Below are 17,403 nucleotides of genomic sequence, written 5' to 3'. Positions count from 1 at the left end.
TGGGTGGGGCCAGAATTTATCAGGGAGAGGCCTAGCGTCGCCATGGATGACACCAGGTCCGCGGCCGCCGTACATGAGGCGGCGTCGGCGTGGACGTTGAAGTCCCCCAGAACGATGAGTCTGGGGAACCGCAACGCCCAGTCCGCTACCACCTCCAGCAGCCATGGTTTGTGAGCAAAGGTATGGCTGATCAAACTTTAAAAATGCAATCCACCAAAGGCCCTTTTAATAGCAGTGGCTCATTGCCAACTCTATTCCACAGATACAACTTACGTATACTCAAGTCAATTTTTATTACGGTCACATACCAGCATAAGGAATATATGCTTACTGAACCATGAAGTACATTCTTGATTCATGTGTGTTCAAGAAAACATTATAGTTACCATGAAATACAGACCTCCTGAAAACCATGGTTGCAATCTATCAAAAGAATCATGAGAATAGTATCTAAAAGTGAAATATCAATAATATTTGCAACTTTTTGTTCCTTCTAATGATTTTTCTCTGCAACACTGTAATACAAAGCAACAGTTTGAGGGATACATCAAGAAAATGAAAAAGTGTTTTAGCATAATGGGTAAGCAATATCATCAGTCAGCTTTTTCTTTGCCATACCAAAAGCCATTTATGAGCAGGAGGGCTACTGTTATTTGGCATATCCTTTCAGAGCAGAAGTGGCAGTTGCCAGGTCATCGACAGCACACAAACCGCTTGCTGGTTGTAATAGAACAAGGTGGAATTGCAAAAAATCCAAAAACTTCAATGCCTGGGTCAGACTTCGAGCGAGTACTTCCATGACCAAAAGACTACGCGAGCATACAGAAGGGCTCATCTGGATTCAATTCTCAGATCCAAGTCATAAGACTGGAAACCCAAATATGATAAAAAGAATCTAATACTCATTCTCAATGCAAGGGACTAATGTCAGTATTTAATACAAGAGACAGAAGTCTGGTGCACTAAGTATTTCACTACTAGACCTTGAATTCTGAAATATTACAGTTTAGGAGCCAACAGCAAAATAGTGTGGTTGCCCCAGAGTCCACAAATTTAGTAACTCTGGGGGAAACCCCTATATTTGAATGCACCCACATATACTTTTTTTTTAATCTGTAGAGGAAGGAGGAAGAAAGGTGATGGACTGAGGTTTTGTTAACCTTTCAGATACATTACACCGTCATAGCTTTGTGCTACAGTTTTCCATTTCAAGCCGATATTTTTCCCTATTTCTTTACGCCCACCTCATTTACTTTCAAAAACTCTGCATATACTTAATTTAAAAGTTTCTATAAAAAGAAGAAGAAAAAGTTGCTCTGCAGATTTCTCTCCTGCCCACTCCTTCCTGTACCATGCTTGCCATCACTTCTGCCTGTTCTTACCCTACCCATTTTGGTCAAAGATCAGGGTCAGAGGTATGACGGTCTGATACTAGTGCTTTAAATGGAAGCAGAAAGAAGGGACAGGTACCTTAAATTGCTTGGGTTCCAGGATGATAGTCATGAAGATAATTAGTGAATAGTTTTGTTGGCTGTTTTTGGTGTGTTAGACTGGTAGCTTTTTGCAGGGTCTACAATCAAGAGAGTACAAAGAACAACAGGTGGAACTATTTTCTCTTTCACAACCATCTTACTGTAGTCCAAGCTATTTAAGTTACTTTAGTCCACTGTCTTCTTTCACTGTTGGAACCTGAGACCCAATGCAAATCTACTTTTTCTCTTACCTAGCTAAGGTGGTATCTCATGCTAAAACAGTATAAGACTTAAGACGAGAATGGCACACCAAGCAAGAACCTGTGATTCACCAGATTCTAACGCTCTAAAGTACAGCAATCCATGTGCTACTGAAAGATAGCAACAGTCCATTACATGTATTGATTTGCAGCACTTTGTCAGCACTAATGATGTTATCACATTAAGAGAGATAAATGCCTTTCAGTTCTAGTTAAAAGCATCTGCTTCTTACTTTCTTCACATGTTCCCGCCATTGGGGGGCCCTCAACCCCTTTATGCACAATTCCACAACTAGAATCCTACTCAAACCTTTATGAGTTTTTTTTAAAATTATATTTTTATTTCATGTTATCTCTAGTAAAATCATTTTGTGTGGGAAGTGAAGAGACTGCACAGCATAAAAAAGCATTGATAAGTCTCACCAACAATTTTTTAAAAAATGTCATTTGAAAGTTCAGAGCATTACTATTAGCTAATCCTTTAATTGTAAACTAAACTACATGGCCCACCAATTACTACACTGTCTCAGATTCAAGGAAATCAGATCCAAGTATATGAATCTTACTCCTTTACATTTACCCGATCTCCCCGATTTAATTAGATTCCACTACTTGTTGGGCAATCCTGATCCTTCTCTCTGTATGATAGTGGAAGACTTTCTCCTGGAAATTACTAAATGCCAGTAGATTTCCTTCGACCTAACATTTATTTCCTGTATTGTATCCGTTTTTTAATTATTGTTGTATTTTATTATTGTTGTACTGTTGTCTATGCCAATAAAGGCTTGCTATTGAAAAACTAAACTACATAGTAGCAACTTCCATCAGAATAGGAGAAGTTTTAAAGAGTGGCAATTATTCATCTGGTTCCCACCCAGCAACATTGCCATATGCAATGCAATGTTTTCTACTTGTTGAATATAATAAAAGGTAGTAATTTACCATAATGAATGTTTTATACATAATTCCTTGGTGTTTGGGATCTTTAAAGTACACATTATTAAAGACTATTAAAGTCTCTATTTACAACTATTACTAAATGTTTCTGCGTGGAAATCACTACAAAAAAAGAATATCCGTCTTAAATTCCAGATGTTTTACCACAATAGTTCCAGTTTTCATTATTCACCAAGGTGTTTACTTATTAATGCAACTGTCCTGATTCTGTGACAGCAGTTAACATACAAGGCAGGTTTCTGTATGCAGATTTGCTTCTGCCCATGCATTTTTGGTAGGGGTGTGGGAAGATGAAAAAGAACAGCACCCAACATTTTCCTAATAATGTACATGTTGTAAGCCTCATTTATCAGTTTAGATTCTTCTCCAACAGCTTTTCTTGAAGTAGCTAGAAATGGAGCATCCAAGATTCTGTTTCCTCCAAAGCCTGTGATTCCCTATAAAAAGGCATTATCATTTTCTAACATCTGAAGTATGGAATGGTCATCATTGCATAACCTAATTAAGTTAAAAATACTATGGCCATAACACAGCAAGTGTTGTACAATGAATGCAACAGAGCATCTTTGTTTTAATCAAGACACACTTTTCAAGACAAACTTGATAATGCACCATTTAAGTATAACATTGCAGCTTTGGGTTCTGATTAATTTAGACTAGTCATTCCTAAGTGCTTTGTCTAACAAACTGTGTATCTTTCATGAGTGGTTTTGTTCATATGTCCACCAGGGCTTTGAAGAGGAGAGTTTCTGCTGCCTCCAAACGTGTTCTGCTTACATGTCTGTAAATAAAGCAAACTTAGTGGCAAACCTGGAAAACCTTGTAAGGGCAAAGGGAAGTGGGATGTAGGGTCCAGAACGGAGGTTGGGTACCTATCCCTTTTTGTGATATGGGAGGTACACCCCTAATTCTTCTAACATAATGTTTGAGGGAATGGACCCATCTGGATTCACTCCCGAGCAGCAAAATGCTTCAAGCCATATCTAGATTCAGTGCTTGACATATTGAACATTGAGATTATGGTGCAAGTGTTGATGGCCTTCTGCAGCTAATTAGTAAATTAAGCTTTGCACTCAGGTATATGACAGGATACTATGAGGGGCTTATGGGTGTCTGTGCCCTGCCCTAAGAAGCTCCCTTGTCCTTTGCATCCCTGTATGCTCCCAATGGGACTTGCAGAACGTCAGAACTGGAGATAGGGATTGCAAGATGTGGTTTCTCCTCCTCTCAGTTGGGTCTCTTCTGTGCAGCCTAGAAAGAGCGCGCCCCCTCCACTCCTTTCCTGCCCTACTTCTCACCTTACCAGGCCAGTATGGGAATCTGTAAATGACCAGTCAAGTTCCCATAAGTCTCATGAGCCTTTCGGGGAATCTTAGTTTAGGCCAGACTAAACCATTAACAGTTGTTGGGAGTGGCTGCACTGGAGGCTTGAAGGGATCATAATGTGTTGCTGATATTGCAGAAATTCACTTCATTGCTTCTGTCGGGCTCCTCTGTTGCCCTCACAGTGGATTTCTGAGTGACTGTCCCATTGTTCCTGGGTAGGTTGGGGGTGTGTGTGGCTCCAGCAATGAGGCTACTCCCAGACATACTGTAACTAATGCTAGAATTACAGACATACAACATAAAATGAATCGATTCACATAGATTTTCTTTACAAAAATAGAACAAGTTTATGTAGTAAAGCTGCAGAGTTTTAAACAAAGGGCACTCTTTTAAAACCAGATAGTAGGATTGTACACTTTTAGTTGCTAGGTTCTGACTGACTGGGCTCACTGCAAATATTTGCATAGTAGATTTCACTGGAACTCTGGACAGCTCTCCAGGATGCAAATAGATGTAGCATATGCAGAGCAATGGAGTGAATTTTGAAATATCCTCGCTGTGTTCCTTACAAACATACATTTTCTTTTTCAGAGCAAAGCTCAGGAACAATAATGGGTGTGCAAGTTTGTGACAGGTCAGTTGTGGTTAAACCCAATTGCCTTTATATTACCTAGACCTGTCTACCAATACAGATCCATGGGGCAGTTTTCCAACTGTTTTTCTTCATTTCTTTAAAATGTGAATATACATTACACTTGATTTTTAAAAAGGAACCATAAGGTAACAGGCTGATGGGAACATATGACTTAATAGAATGTCTTAACATGCAGACTATGAAACCTGGATGAATACAAGAAGAAGAGTTGGTTTGTATACCCTGATTTTCTCTAACAAAAAGGGTCTCAAAGCAGCTTACAATCGCCTTCCCTTGCCCTCCTCACAACAGACACCTTGTGAGGTAGGTGAGACTGAGAGAATTCTGAGAGAACTGCCACTAGCCCAAGGTCACCCAGCAGGCTGCATGTGGAGGAGTGCAGAATCCATTCTGGTTCTCCAGATTACAGCTCACCACTCCTATGGAGGAGCAGTTAAACAAACCCAATTCTCCAGATTGGAGTCTGCTCCTGTTAACCAGTGCATTAAACTCACAAAGGTCAATGAAACTTTTGCTTAAATGCTACCTTTGTCTTCACTTGAAGTGGACAACTTGGTTTTAACACATCTTAAAACTGGGCTTGAAGATTAAATGGGAAAGAATTCCACAATGCAAACAAAAAACTAATGGAGACCGAATGTCTGAACGAGAATAAAGTGATAATTCCTTTCCAACCCCATTTTATGGGTGAGGCAGAGTTCCATGGTGCCATAATGACCTCCAATACAGTAAATGGAGAAGCAGTTATGCTGTTGCTTGCAAGTACTGGTAGGTCAACTTTCTCCTTCACAGGGCTTGAATCAAATTCCTGAAGTTACTTAACAACAGAAAATGAAAAAAAAACCTACAAGATACCATGTGTTTAATTGCAGCAGGATCCAGTCTAACACGATTTGCAGTATAATGTAGCAATGTTACTAATATTTACAAGAATTGTTTTAATATCAGTTGGAGAATTTTATATCAGATGGAGAAACCCAGAAACATCAGAAATCATATCAGAACATACTTGCATGGTACAATCAAATAGTCTTGCTCTATGTTAAATGCTGATAGGGCCAATACAAGCTAATGTATTTGATCATTGATATTTGGATGAACACTAATCAAACCCAGATGTTTGCTTGTAGAAGCCAAATGCCAGAAAACACTTTCACAACGTGCAACCATTTAGGAAAACCCAAGCAATCTGCCATCTGATCAGGTCAACACAGCAACCAGTCTTTTTATCAAGTGCATGTAAAGGGTAACTTATGATTACTTCAGCAATAGTACATGATTGATGTTTATGTTTCTGAACCTTGCATTGTGAACCATACTGCCTTTTTGATCAATGCAATTTTTACATCAAAGGTATTTCAGCTAAAGAACTAGTTTTTTCTAAACACACACAAAGAGGAAAATTTTAAGAAGTTTCCATTCTACCACTGGTTTACATTAATGTGCTCAATACCTGACTTGGTTAAGGGACTGCAAATGAGGCAGACAGTCTAAATGGAAACCATGACCCACAATGTACACAAACATGAAGCCACTTCAAGAAGCATCATACACTGAGCAAACTGAACCACATATAGTGATAGAAAGAGAAAACTACATTTGCAGAAAGCAACATGAAAAGCTTCTACTAGATTAAAATAAGGAGTTTATCCAAACACCAGCATCTGAATTACTCTAGAAACAGGCACGCAACAGAAGAAAACAAAAAAGCTGCCTCAACTTCAGTCTGACAGAACACTCTGAACACCCCATCTTTTAGATTTATGGAAGACTTAGTGGTTCAGAACGCTAATTTATTTTATTTTATACCTCCAGCAAAAAGGGTCAAATTTGTGCAGAAAAACTGAAAAAAAATATTTAAATGAAACCAAAACCAAATTCTTTGTGTGGAGGAAATAATATCAAGAACCCTCCAGGATACAGTGTTAAAATAATAAGCATACTTTCATCTATCAAAAGCTAATGGTACTCCCTTTCTTGTCATACATTCTTAGAGATACAGTGGGTATAGGATTTTGAAGGGGACTACAACAGCATTCATGCTCCTAGATAGCCTTTTGATGAGAGGAGTGTTTGGATCTCAGACACTCATCTGTCAATCCACAAACTTAATGTGGATTAAGGTTCAATATGTCAAGTGCTTAAAAGGGTACAGCTCACACAAATGCTGTCCAAAGAACAGATACAGTGAAACACGTTATATTCCACCTCTGAACTTACCAACTGGGTAGTGTGGTTGAGGTGCAGGTCCTAGCTATGGGAAGCAGGGATTTGAGCCCACTTTCTGCCCTGGGTTTTTCTGCTGATCATTGTTTGGCTAAACGTAAGGTAAAACTGTAGTCTCTGCCTATTGGGCATCCCCTCTTCACTGGGCTGAAACCGATGCCTCCTGTTTAACACATGGGCACCCTTCCGTGATGAGCTATAGCCGTGGTGGCGAACCTTTGGCACTCCAGATGTTATGGACTACAATTCCCATCAGCCCCTGCCAGCATGGCCAATTGGCCATGCTGGAAGAGAGCTGATGAGAACTCAATCCCACTATCATCTGGAAGTGGAACCGCCACCATAACTACTAGGATAGATGGAAATGCCTTTGTGAAAGTGTGTTTCTCGTCTTGCTCAACCAATGCCTGTAGTCCCCCATGTCTGGTAAAAGGCAGCAATGTGGTGGGACTTGATCAAGCATCTATGGAGGGCCCTGGAGTACACTGGCTTCAGGTCTTCTGCCGTCCATGCCACTGTCATCCACTTGGGCTGCTGTGGGGCAGGGGGTGGGGATAAGGTTAAAGAGCTTGTACTTCACTTGCACTATAGAGTAATGCAAGCATTCATGCCTGTGGAGGGTCTGTTCTGATAAGTGTATGAACGCACCCACTGACATAAATGTCATGGGTAAGAACGTGTTCCACAGCAGAAAGTACATCACATGCTTTGCATGTAGAAAATCCCAGCCTTATCACTTGGCACTGACAGTTAAATGAATTCAAACACCAAGTTCTGAGAAATTCCTTTCTCTGTCCAAGACTCTGCAAGTCACAGTAGAAAATAAGGAACCAGATGGACAACAGGTCTGTTTCCATATAAGACAGTTTCATAAGAGTATATACTGCACACAGACATATAACAAAACCCTGCGTGTTTTAGGAGCAGGATTGGAGCATACACATAGCTGGATGAGGAAGAGGGTGCTTAATCCTTTACATACTGCTAGGTCTCCACTCCACCACATCTCCACACTCTAAAACAAATTAAAGGAAGTCAAGAAACAAGCAAGTGAACAGTAGAAAATAGAACTGAGCGTTTATTGCTCATGATCAACTTTTCTAAAGCCTGTCATATACAAATTTGAGCTTCCATTCTTCTCCAAACATATGTAAAACCTGTATGTGTGTCAAAGTCATTTAACAGGTGAATTCAAAATTAAAACGCATCAAGAATTCTGGTCCGAGACTGATTGGAAATTGTAATTAGATTAACGGTTCTATTTGAGGCCATTTTAGGAAGGAGGAGGAATAGGAGGAAGAAATTTTAAAAAATGAAAATAAAAGTGGAATCCATCCAAACACCTAGATTCAAAGCAGAACATTCATTTCAGCGCAAGATACACTTTAGTAATTACAGTGAAACACTTTGATAAAAGGCTATTTTTTTCCATCAAGAAGGGACTGGCGCGGGAACTTTTTCTTTAAAAAAAATCCCCACATTGATTTTTTAAATTAAGCACACTTTTTGTACGGCATTACTGTTGCATGTCATCTGTTCATGTATCTTACTTTTTGCTAATACAGACTTGTGGTAGGTCTCATTTCTAAAGCAGCAAATATTCCCATGGCCAATTCACATAAAATCAATGTATCAGTTCACACACCAAAGACATCTGTATTTCAAATGCTGCTCCTGTTTTCCATTCTTTGCCATTACCAAGCAAAACGATACAAATCACCAACTGCTTTTCCTCCCTCCCAGTCACACCGCATACACTAGTAAAACTAACATTTGGATCATAAATGCAATGTGCTCAGTCATGAAAACCACCACCCTGCATCTGTTTCTTTAGAACAAGATCAAGCCCACTAGACATCATCCTGCTCTGTGTGAATTTAGAGCACTGAAATCCGGAATGTTTTCCATCCCCTGCTGTCCTGTTAAATCATCTCTGGAAAGAATTGCCTTGTGCAACTCACATTGCATTCCCACTCTTCCTGCTATTTCCCCCCCCCCATCCCCCCCAGATCCAGTCTTGCTGGCATCAAGACAAAGCAAACCCCCGTTATTGCATCACCTAGAGGGTTTTTTTCCAAATGTGAGAGCTATTTTCATTTTAAAAACACCCCATCCTGTCAAGTGGTTTGACTGCTACTGTAATCCACTTGTCAGGGGGAGCACCCCTTTCTGATGTACACACTGCAGCTTTAATTTTAAAGGGAATGCTCTGGTTTCAAGTGATGGCTACACTCAACACTGTAAATCAGACATTACCTTATACAAGAATGAATTTTCTGCATTCTTCTGTCTAGCTGCTTCACAGAAGATTTCCTACTCCCGCCAGCAGAGCCAACAGCCCTCGCACACACTCTCCCACCCACCCACTTCTCTTCCTCATTTAACCCCCCCTCTGACTCCCCCACATTTTTTCCCCTTCACTGCCTCACTGTGTTTTTGTGTAAATGATCTCACATGACTCAACAAATCCATCTGCCTCAAGCAGGCCAAGTTTGGAGTCTTCCCAGGAGGGAGGGAGGAATTGCTTTGTGGAAGAGACCTGGAGCTTTGCCCTCTCTCTGGCTCAAATTACCCGCCTGTCAGGCCTGACGGATTTGGCTAAAAATAAAAGGAAGCGGGCCATGAAAAGCAGATGAATGAGCTCAGCAGTTCCTTAGATAACATGGGGCCAGCACTGCCCAAAGCTTCCAAAACAGGAACTTCAAATGGTGGGCATGTAAGTGCAGTCCTGCAATCCAGGTGAACCTTTTCATTTATTAAAAGTCTTCCTGGAAATTAACGGTTTACGCAAACAGGCATATGGTGAGAGAGAGAGAGGAAAGCAGACTGTTGAGACTCAGCTTGTAAAATATGTGAGTGCTACAGCCTCGCCGTGGCAAAGAAGGGGGAGGAAAGTGACATTTTTAAAAAGCTGAATATGACATCAGTTTCTTGCTTTGTGCCAGTACCGAGCTCACAGTTGTTCGTGCAAGTGTGTGCCCAGAGCCCGCAGTGGGTATTAAGCACTTAGCTTGGCAATGTAATGACACACTGTAACAATCTGTAATGTGAAGCAGTCAGCAAAGCCCTGGCTCTGAAAGCTATTTCTCCTAACTATTAACCATATGTTTGGCTCCTCGGCTATCTGAGCGGGTGTCCCAGCCTGCCATCTGGTTCCCATCCACACAAGCAACTGTAAAGCACAGAGTATTTCCCTCTGGAGCCACATGTTTCTATGTCTGCTTTTTCTTTCTCTTAAGTTTTCCTTTTCCTTTTTTTTTTTCAAATCTTCAAAAAAGATCCCTCCCTGCAGGAGTTCCTTCTCATTCACCAGTCTGAAAGCAAGCTTCAGCTCACAGAGCACCCGCCAAGGTCTTTTACTATAATTATTCAAGAATGTACTGGCTGTACTGTAAACAAGGCATAGAGCGGCATTCCCAATTGTACGAGGGATCTCTGAGGGTGTGCGCATGCACACAAACACACACATACACACACCAACTTGCTCACAGACAGGGATTAAACCTGGCAATGCTGACATTCGATACAGCATGTTAAAAATAGGGCACATTCTTAACAGATCCAGGCGTTGCTGTGGTGCCCTTTGTACACACATTGCTTTCTTGGAAATGAGTTCGAAAACAAACAAACACACAAACAAACATGAACCTCTCTGCATTCAAACTGGATTGTGGCATCTTGGTCGCTAGACTGGAAAAGTGCAATGTTAAGCTAATAGCCTGATGACAACCACTTAAAAAAAATACATGGAGGAGGGTTTTTTAAAATAAAGTAAAAATATACACAGAACAAAAGAAGACTTGACGGTTCATTTATTTTTGAAATATTTAAAACATTTGTTATTATTTACTCAATGTTATGCTGACGTTCACATTTTTAAGCAGGCGTGTTTTCCCACTTTGTGTGCATGAGTTCAAGACAATGGCTTTCAGCCTCTCACTGGTTTCCCGGTATCACGTCATTCCCAATTGATATGAACATTCACTGAATGGAGATCTGTACTCGCTGCTGCTAAATGTTTAGCTGTAATCATCCACACATGGCACATTTGCTTAAATCCTCCTGCATTTGGGAAAGAACTGTGAAAGGTATTTTTTTTTAAAAAACAACAAGCTGAGGATTACTTCTCAGTTCATTTTATGCCTGCAAAGGCTGCCACTATAATGCCACCCAGTCTGAAGGATTCAGTCAGCTGAGTAAACACCACCCAGCTGTACTTTCCAGCTAGAAATAAAATGGTGCTGCTTCCAGATGTGCCTTCTTCATGTCCTTTAACCTGGAGAAGACAGCTTGATTAGTCACCTGAGCCTAGTCATTCTATTTAAGAATAACTTCAGCAAGAAGCAGCTTAGCAAACATGAATTTTCAAAGAAATCTTTTTTAAAAAGACTAGCCAGAAAATATCATTTACCTGTCTGCCAACTCTGTTGGCTTATCTACATTTGCAAGGATACATTTGCCCAAGTAGAACTCTCAAGTCATCCAACCGGATGTGTTTGCCATGGATATGGGAAAGAAGCAACCACACAACACAAAAAAGATGGGTGGGAAGAGGAATGCTCCTTTCCCGAATGTAAATATCCTTCCACTCACTTCCATGGTGATCCAGCAATGACTTTTATCACTTGCTTGCATCTTAAAGAATGTTCACAGTAATCATAAAGTAGAACCCACAAAAACCAATCTGAGGTTCTTTTATGATTAATGTAAACTGCAAGCTCCAAATGCTGTTTCCTACAGCACTGATAGAAGATATAGTCTAAGGGCTATGTGATATATTGTGGCTTTACCATAACATGTTAAAGATTTAGTGTGTACCCGAGGTGAATCCCATAATGTGCAAAGCAGACACAGAAGTTGGTCTTCTGTGCTATAATCATACCAGGAGGAACCAGGGGTAACTGCAGATCTCCAAACCATTTTTCACTTTGAAAATTTCATATAATTATGTATGGGGAAAATTATGATCAAGGCCCCTAAATGGCAGCCATTTTGTGGTAGCACTTACTATCTTATTTCAAAATTCCAAAAGTGCCTGCAAGCTCAAGACTGGGATTCTGACCTCCAAAACATGTTTTTGCAGTGTTCAGTGTAGTGATAAACTTTATTTACCTTCCATTTTATTTGTGGGAGTACATTCACAATATACCCTGTTTCCCCGAAAATAAGACATCCCCTAAAAATATGATGTAGTAGAGGTTTTGCTGAAGTGCTAAATATAAAGCATTCCCTGAAAGTAAGATGTAGCAAAGTTTTTGTTTGGAAGCATGCCTGTTGACCAGAGCATGCAGCTGTGGAGCAGAAAAATAAGACATCCCCTGAAAATAAGACATAGCGCATCTTTGGGAGCAAAAATTAATATAAGACAGTGTCTTATTTTCGGGGAAACAGTATGCCAACTAAAATTGTACTCATGAACCAACTAATGACATAATTATTCAAGATGATGAAAACCAATGATGACTATGAAGAGCTTAAAAAAAATCTGGGAGACTGGACAGTAGTGTGGCAAATGAAGTGAAATGTTGCTAAGTGTAAGGCAGGGGTCTGCAACCAATTGGCCATGCTGGCAGGGGATGATGGGAATTGTAATCCATGAACATCTGGAGAGCCACAGGTTGCAGACCTGGTGCAAGGGGATACATACTGGAATAAAAAAATCCCAAACAAGTATATGCAACTGGAATCTGAACTTAGTGAGACTGAGAAGATAACTCAACGAACCATGTCAATCCAGTGTGATGTAGTAGTGAAAATACATCATTATACAGTGATGAAAATGGGGAATTTGCCACCAGAAGATGCAGTGATGGCCAAAAGCACAGAAAGCTTTAAAAGGGGATTAAACAGATTCATGGAGGATAGATCTATTAGTGGCTACTAGCAATGGTGACTAAAAGGAACCTCTATATTTAGAAGTAGTAAACCTCTGAATACCAGGGCTAAGAGGCAGCATCAGGGGAAGGTCTCAGCCTCTATGCCCTTCTGTTAGACCTCCAGAGGAATAGTTTGGCAACTGTGCGAGACAGTATGCTGAATTAGATGGGCAACTGGTCTGATCCAGCAGGGCTCTTCTTATGTTCTTAATTAAGATGTTTTGTGCTTTTTTGTTTTTAATCTAGAACAGGGGTAGGGAACCTTTAACACTCAAAGAGCCATTTGGACCCGTTTTCCACGGGAAAAGAAAACACTTGGAGCCGCAAATAATTTTTGACATTTAAAATAAAGATAACACTATATATATAGGGTTTTTTTTACCTTTTACTCCGCTCATTCTGAGAAGCGCATGGATGTGCCCGCCCTGCTGCCTGCAGGGTGGGCAAGGATGAAGCCGGCGGCTCGGCCTCACTGGCCGTCGGGAAAGCACCCGCCCCGCTCCAATGGGGCAGGTGAGATGGGAAGCCCACGGCGTGGCCCAGCCGACCGTGGGCAGTTGGTGCGCCCGGCCTGCTGCCTGCAGGGTGGGCAAGGATGGGGCCGGCGGCTCGGCTCGTGGAGCCACAGTGCAAGGGCAGAAGAGCCGCATGCGGCTCTCGAGCCGCAGGTTCCCTACCCCTGATCTAGAATCTCATATTTCCACTCTGTACCTTTATTATTGTTTATACTACTAGATTTTCCAGGGTGTTGTATTTACTAATTTTCCAATCTGCTTTTCAATGCAATCTTCAATGTAATGTACAACTCCATAAGCTAAAATAGTCAGTAACTTCCAGCCATATTTCCCTCATAGTGATCTACGGTTGATGATCCACCTTTATAATAACACAGGTGTTATCTTGAAGTATAAAAGTATGACCTGTATGATGGAGCAGGACTATGAGGTTTTAACAGGTATCAATCTGTGCATGCACTCAAGAACTGGCAGATAATTACACACAAATCCTGCATACGTTCAGTAGTGGGGTTTTTTTACAACTTTTGAATATTATAGTTTTCTTGCTAATGAAAACCACTGCAGACATTTTACTAGCTCTATAATAAGATTCCATGTATCTGTAGAGCCAAATGAATTTGCTTTGTGGACTGCAATGAGTAATAGGGTATGGGTTGGCCAACTAAACTTAATCAATGGAAATTTTTTTAAATGGAAGGACACAAGGAAACATTGTAGCCCTTCTATCTTTGTGGGCTTCAAAACAAGCTTAGAAAACCCAGGAAAATAGAGGATGGAATTAACAGAAAATATAAGAAACCGTTGCATAAGCTACAAACCATAGGGTTGGGGAGCTTCCCAGAACTTGGTCAAACAAGCTCAGATATGGCACGGCTCCCTTTACCCTGAAGTTTCAGAGCTTCCCAGCAATTGGCCAGAATTTCCTAAATCCTTAAAAATGAACCCTTATGATATTTACTTAACTTTGCCTGACCTACAGTTGGTGTCCAGGAAATCAGCCAAAAATAAATTAAAACTAAGAGCACATTCTGTACATGTACAGAATAATATTTTACATTACAAATCAATTTAGATGTGCCATGTAAACAAATTTGATTATGATTTTAATGCATATTTTGTACCAAATAATTACTAGTGATGGTGCCAAAGAGCTTACTTGGTTTGAAATACAAACTGGTCTAATTCATAACCCTCAAATGTACTGCAGGCTAAGAATTGTTTCTTTTAAAGGTTCCCTGGAAAGTTGCAGATTGTCTTGTAGTCTACAAGGAGATGCTGCTGTTATGCAGAATGTGCTTTTAGTTTAAAGTGTATTTAGTTGAAGCCACTAATCCCAGCTCAGACACATTATGAGTCAATTTAGAACTACTTCTCTCTCCAAAAGAGACCAAAAGAACAACAACAAAAAATCTCTGCATCTTGAGGGTACTCTAGGGATGCTCACCACTGACGAGCCCATTTCTAGATGAAGGAACTGTCCATAACAAATTGTAATGTTTCAAACAGAGACTCAGGAAAGAGCATCCTTGGAAAATGAAAAACCCAACATCAATCTCTCTAGATATTGACTTTTCTTCTAATGAAACCACTATTGCAATTTAGTTACTTGTCACATCAGTCCTCACTGCCGATGAAAAATACTGATACATGATAGTGAGCGACAATAACAGACAGGAGAGTCACAGAGCCTCCCCATGTGAATGGGCCAATCTGTATGATAAACATCTACTCTAGCCTGCCCATGTGCTGATGAACCACCAACCTATCTGAACATATGCACAATTTGTATGACTTGAGTACAATACACTTTTTAAGATCTTCACCACCAACTTGTACAGTTGGGTAGGATGAGAAAGAATGATCTGGCAAAGGCTAACCAGTCTATTTAAAGTAAGGACAGAGACATTTTTACCTGGATACCTTCATCTAACCAATGATCTTATGTGCTATAGATCCATTTATTTATTGAAAGATTTATACTCCAGCCTTCCATAAAGCTTTGAGCATTATGCAAAAAAACAAATTAAAATCACAGCAAGCAGCAACTATATAATACACATAATTAAACAGATTTATCTGAAAGAAATACAGCCCTCGATAAAGCAATTTTCATAGTTTTCCTCTCCCAGTAAAATATTATATTCCAAAAACTCAACAAAAGGTCTTGTCAAACAAAACAATTCGAATGCATTCCAAAATGCAGAGATGGATGGGGACTCTTTCTGGAAGTCCACACCAAATGACGAGAAGCAGCAAAAGAAAAAAAAACCCTGAGCAAGCAATAACAATGCATACCACCTGCCACAGGGGCACTGACAGGAGGAACGCTATGTTGGATCAAACTGGCATACAGATCCATATGAGTAAAGATGGCCTCTCAGGTATGTAGGTCACTGGTCAGAAAGGGTTTTAAAAGGTACTTATGAGCACCTCAAATTGAATACGGAAGCAAACAGCACATAAAACTGTCCCATCTTGCCCTATATAATTCAGTAATATGCAAAGTGTCATGACAACGAACCCTCATGCCCATTGGTTCAGAGTTCGTTGTCATGACCAAAACAGAGAGAGAGGCCAACCAGCCTCCTCGCCGACCAGCGCCCTCCCCCTTCCCCCACCCTTCTTCTTCCAGCACAAACAAGAGCAGTGGCAGGAAGCCTGGCAGAGCAGCAGTGGGAGGCTGCCCTCCCAGCTGGGCCTTACAGCACCCTCCCCAATCACCAACCACCCTCCCTCCACCCTGAAGACAAAGCCTGGCCCAGTGGAGCAGTGGCCTGAGCTGCCCAACACTATCCTCCTTTCCCTAGCCAGTCTCCACCCACCTCAAATTCCAACACCCTGTAGGCACTGCTAGAAGATCCTGCATTCCCTTGTCAGCATCTCCCAGACCCCAACATGACCAGGCTAGTACCTCCGCTGCGCACCCTCCATCCCAAGCTGTACTGCCAGAATAGGGATGACAAGATGCTCCCCTACTGGCCTACCCAGAACCCTCTCCATTCACCCACTTACCCTCCCCAAAACCCAAGCCTCCAAAGGCCTGGCAGAAGCCCCCACCATTCCCTCACATATCGCACCCGCCAAACCAAGCCAGTCCCTCCACAAGCCCTTCCCTTTCCCTTGCAGACCCTCAACCCACCAAAAAACCAAGCTGTACCACTGAGATATGAGTGGCAAGAAGCTCTTCCACTTGGCCCACCATAACCCCTCCCCATTCACACATGCACCCTCCCGCTGTCCCAAAAACCTGACCAGAGAGGAGATGCCCAATGAGTTGCAGGGAGAAGACAGGAAAGGTAGCGGTTGCCCGGGGAGATGGCAGGCAGGGGATTTGGCCGGTGCTTTCCATCACCCCCTCCTACAGCCCATTTTATGGCCTCCTAAAATGGGCTTTTACTGCTAGTTATTGGTATAATTTGCAGATAACATTCAATCTTGATCAACAGATGGAGGTGTCACATTTTGTACCAACTAAAGCTTCCAAGTTATCTTCCAGGATAGCCCCACACAGATTCCTGTACACTTCTGTAGTCTATAGGTTATGGAAGTGTCCTCAAGTCCTCCAAAAGAAAGGACAATCGATAAGTAAGAGAAGGACAGAAAAGAAAGCTCCTTGCAACTACGTCAACACGCATCTCTCTCACATCAGCAAAGAAGGATCCCATCTTAAGTAAGTAAGATGGCGTCCGCACCGGAGCTCAGCAGCGGAGCTCCGCTACAACTAAATTTTTAACTTCAAATTCCACCCGTTTTTAGCCTGGAGCAAGATTTCTATCCACTTTTATCAATTCTTTATTAACTCCTATACCCTTCGGGAGTGTATGGAAGCCCGTATGGCCGTTGGGAGAGTGCAATAAGAACGCCGGGAGAGTGCTATACTATCGTCGGAGAGTGCAATAATATTACAACAGAGAGGCTGGGAGCCTGGGACACAACGAAGTAAGCTGACTTTGGTTGAACTTTACAGAACTAAGCCGAAATATACTGCGCGACCGGAATGAGGTACCTGGCTCCTCGTTTCTCTCACTCACCTTTCTTGTGCCTCTGTGAGAGCTTTTGCTCCCTTTGCCGGGATTCCCCCCCCCCCTTGGAATCAACAGGCTGGTGGTTGGG

General features: G+C 41.4%; 1 protein-coding gene across 2 annotated transcripts in view; it reads right to left on the bottom strand.

Annotated features, from left to right (window-relative positions):
- The window catches only part of BACH2 (BTB domain and CNC homolog 2), a 204,197-nt gene that overhangs the window by 127,657 nt on the left and 59,137 nt on the right, over nt 1-17,403 (bottom strand). The window contains exon 1 of one of the 2 annotated variants that reach the window (XM_048494317.1): nt 9,153-9,213. The exons of the other annotated variant lie outside the window; for it this stretch is intronic. The gene's annotated coding sequence lies outside the window, so the exon portion shown is untranslated. Of the gene's footprint in view, nt 1-9,152; nt 9,214-17,403 lie in introns of those variants that run through there. 2 annotated transcript variants of the gene reach the window in all.

The sequence above is a fragment of the Sphaerodactylus townsendi genome, linkage group LG01, assembly GCF_021028975.2.
Source record: "Sphaerodactylus townsendi isolate TG3544 linkage group LG01, MPM_Stown_v2.3, whole genome shotgun sequence".
Classification (NCBI taxonomy): Eukaryota; Metazoa; Chordata; class Lepidosauria; order Squamata; family Sphaerodactylidae; genus Sphaerodactylus; species Sphaerodactylus townsendi.
The sequence above is the reverse complement of the archived record's forward strand: the minus strand, read 5'-3'. Positions and strand labels throughout refer to the sequence as shown.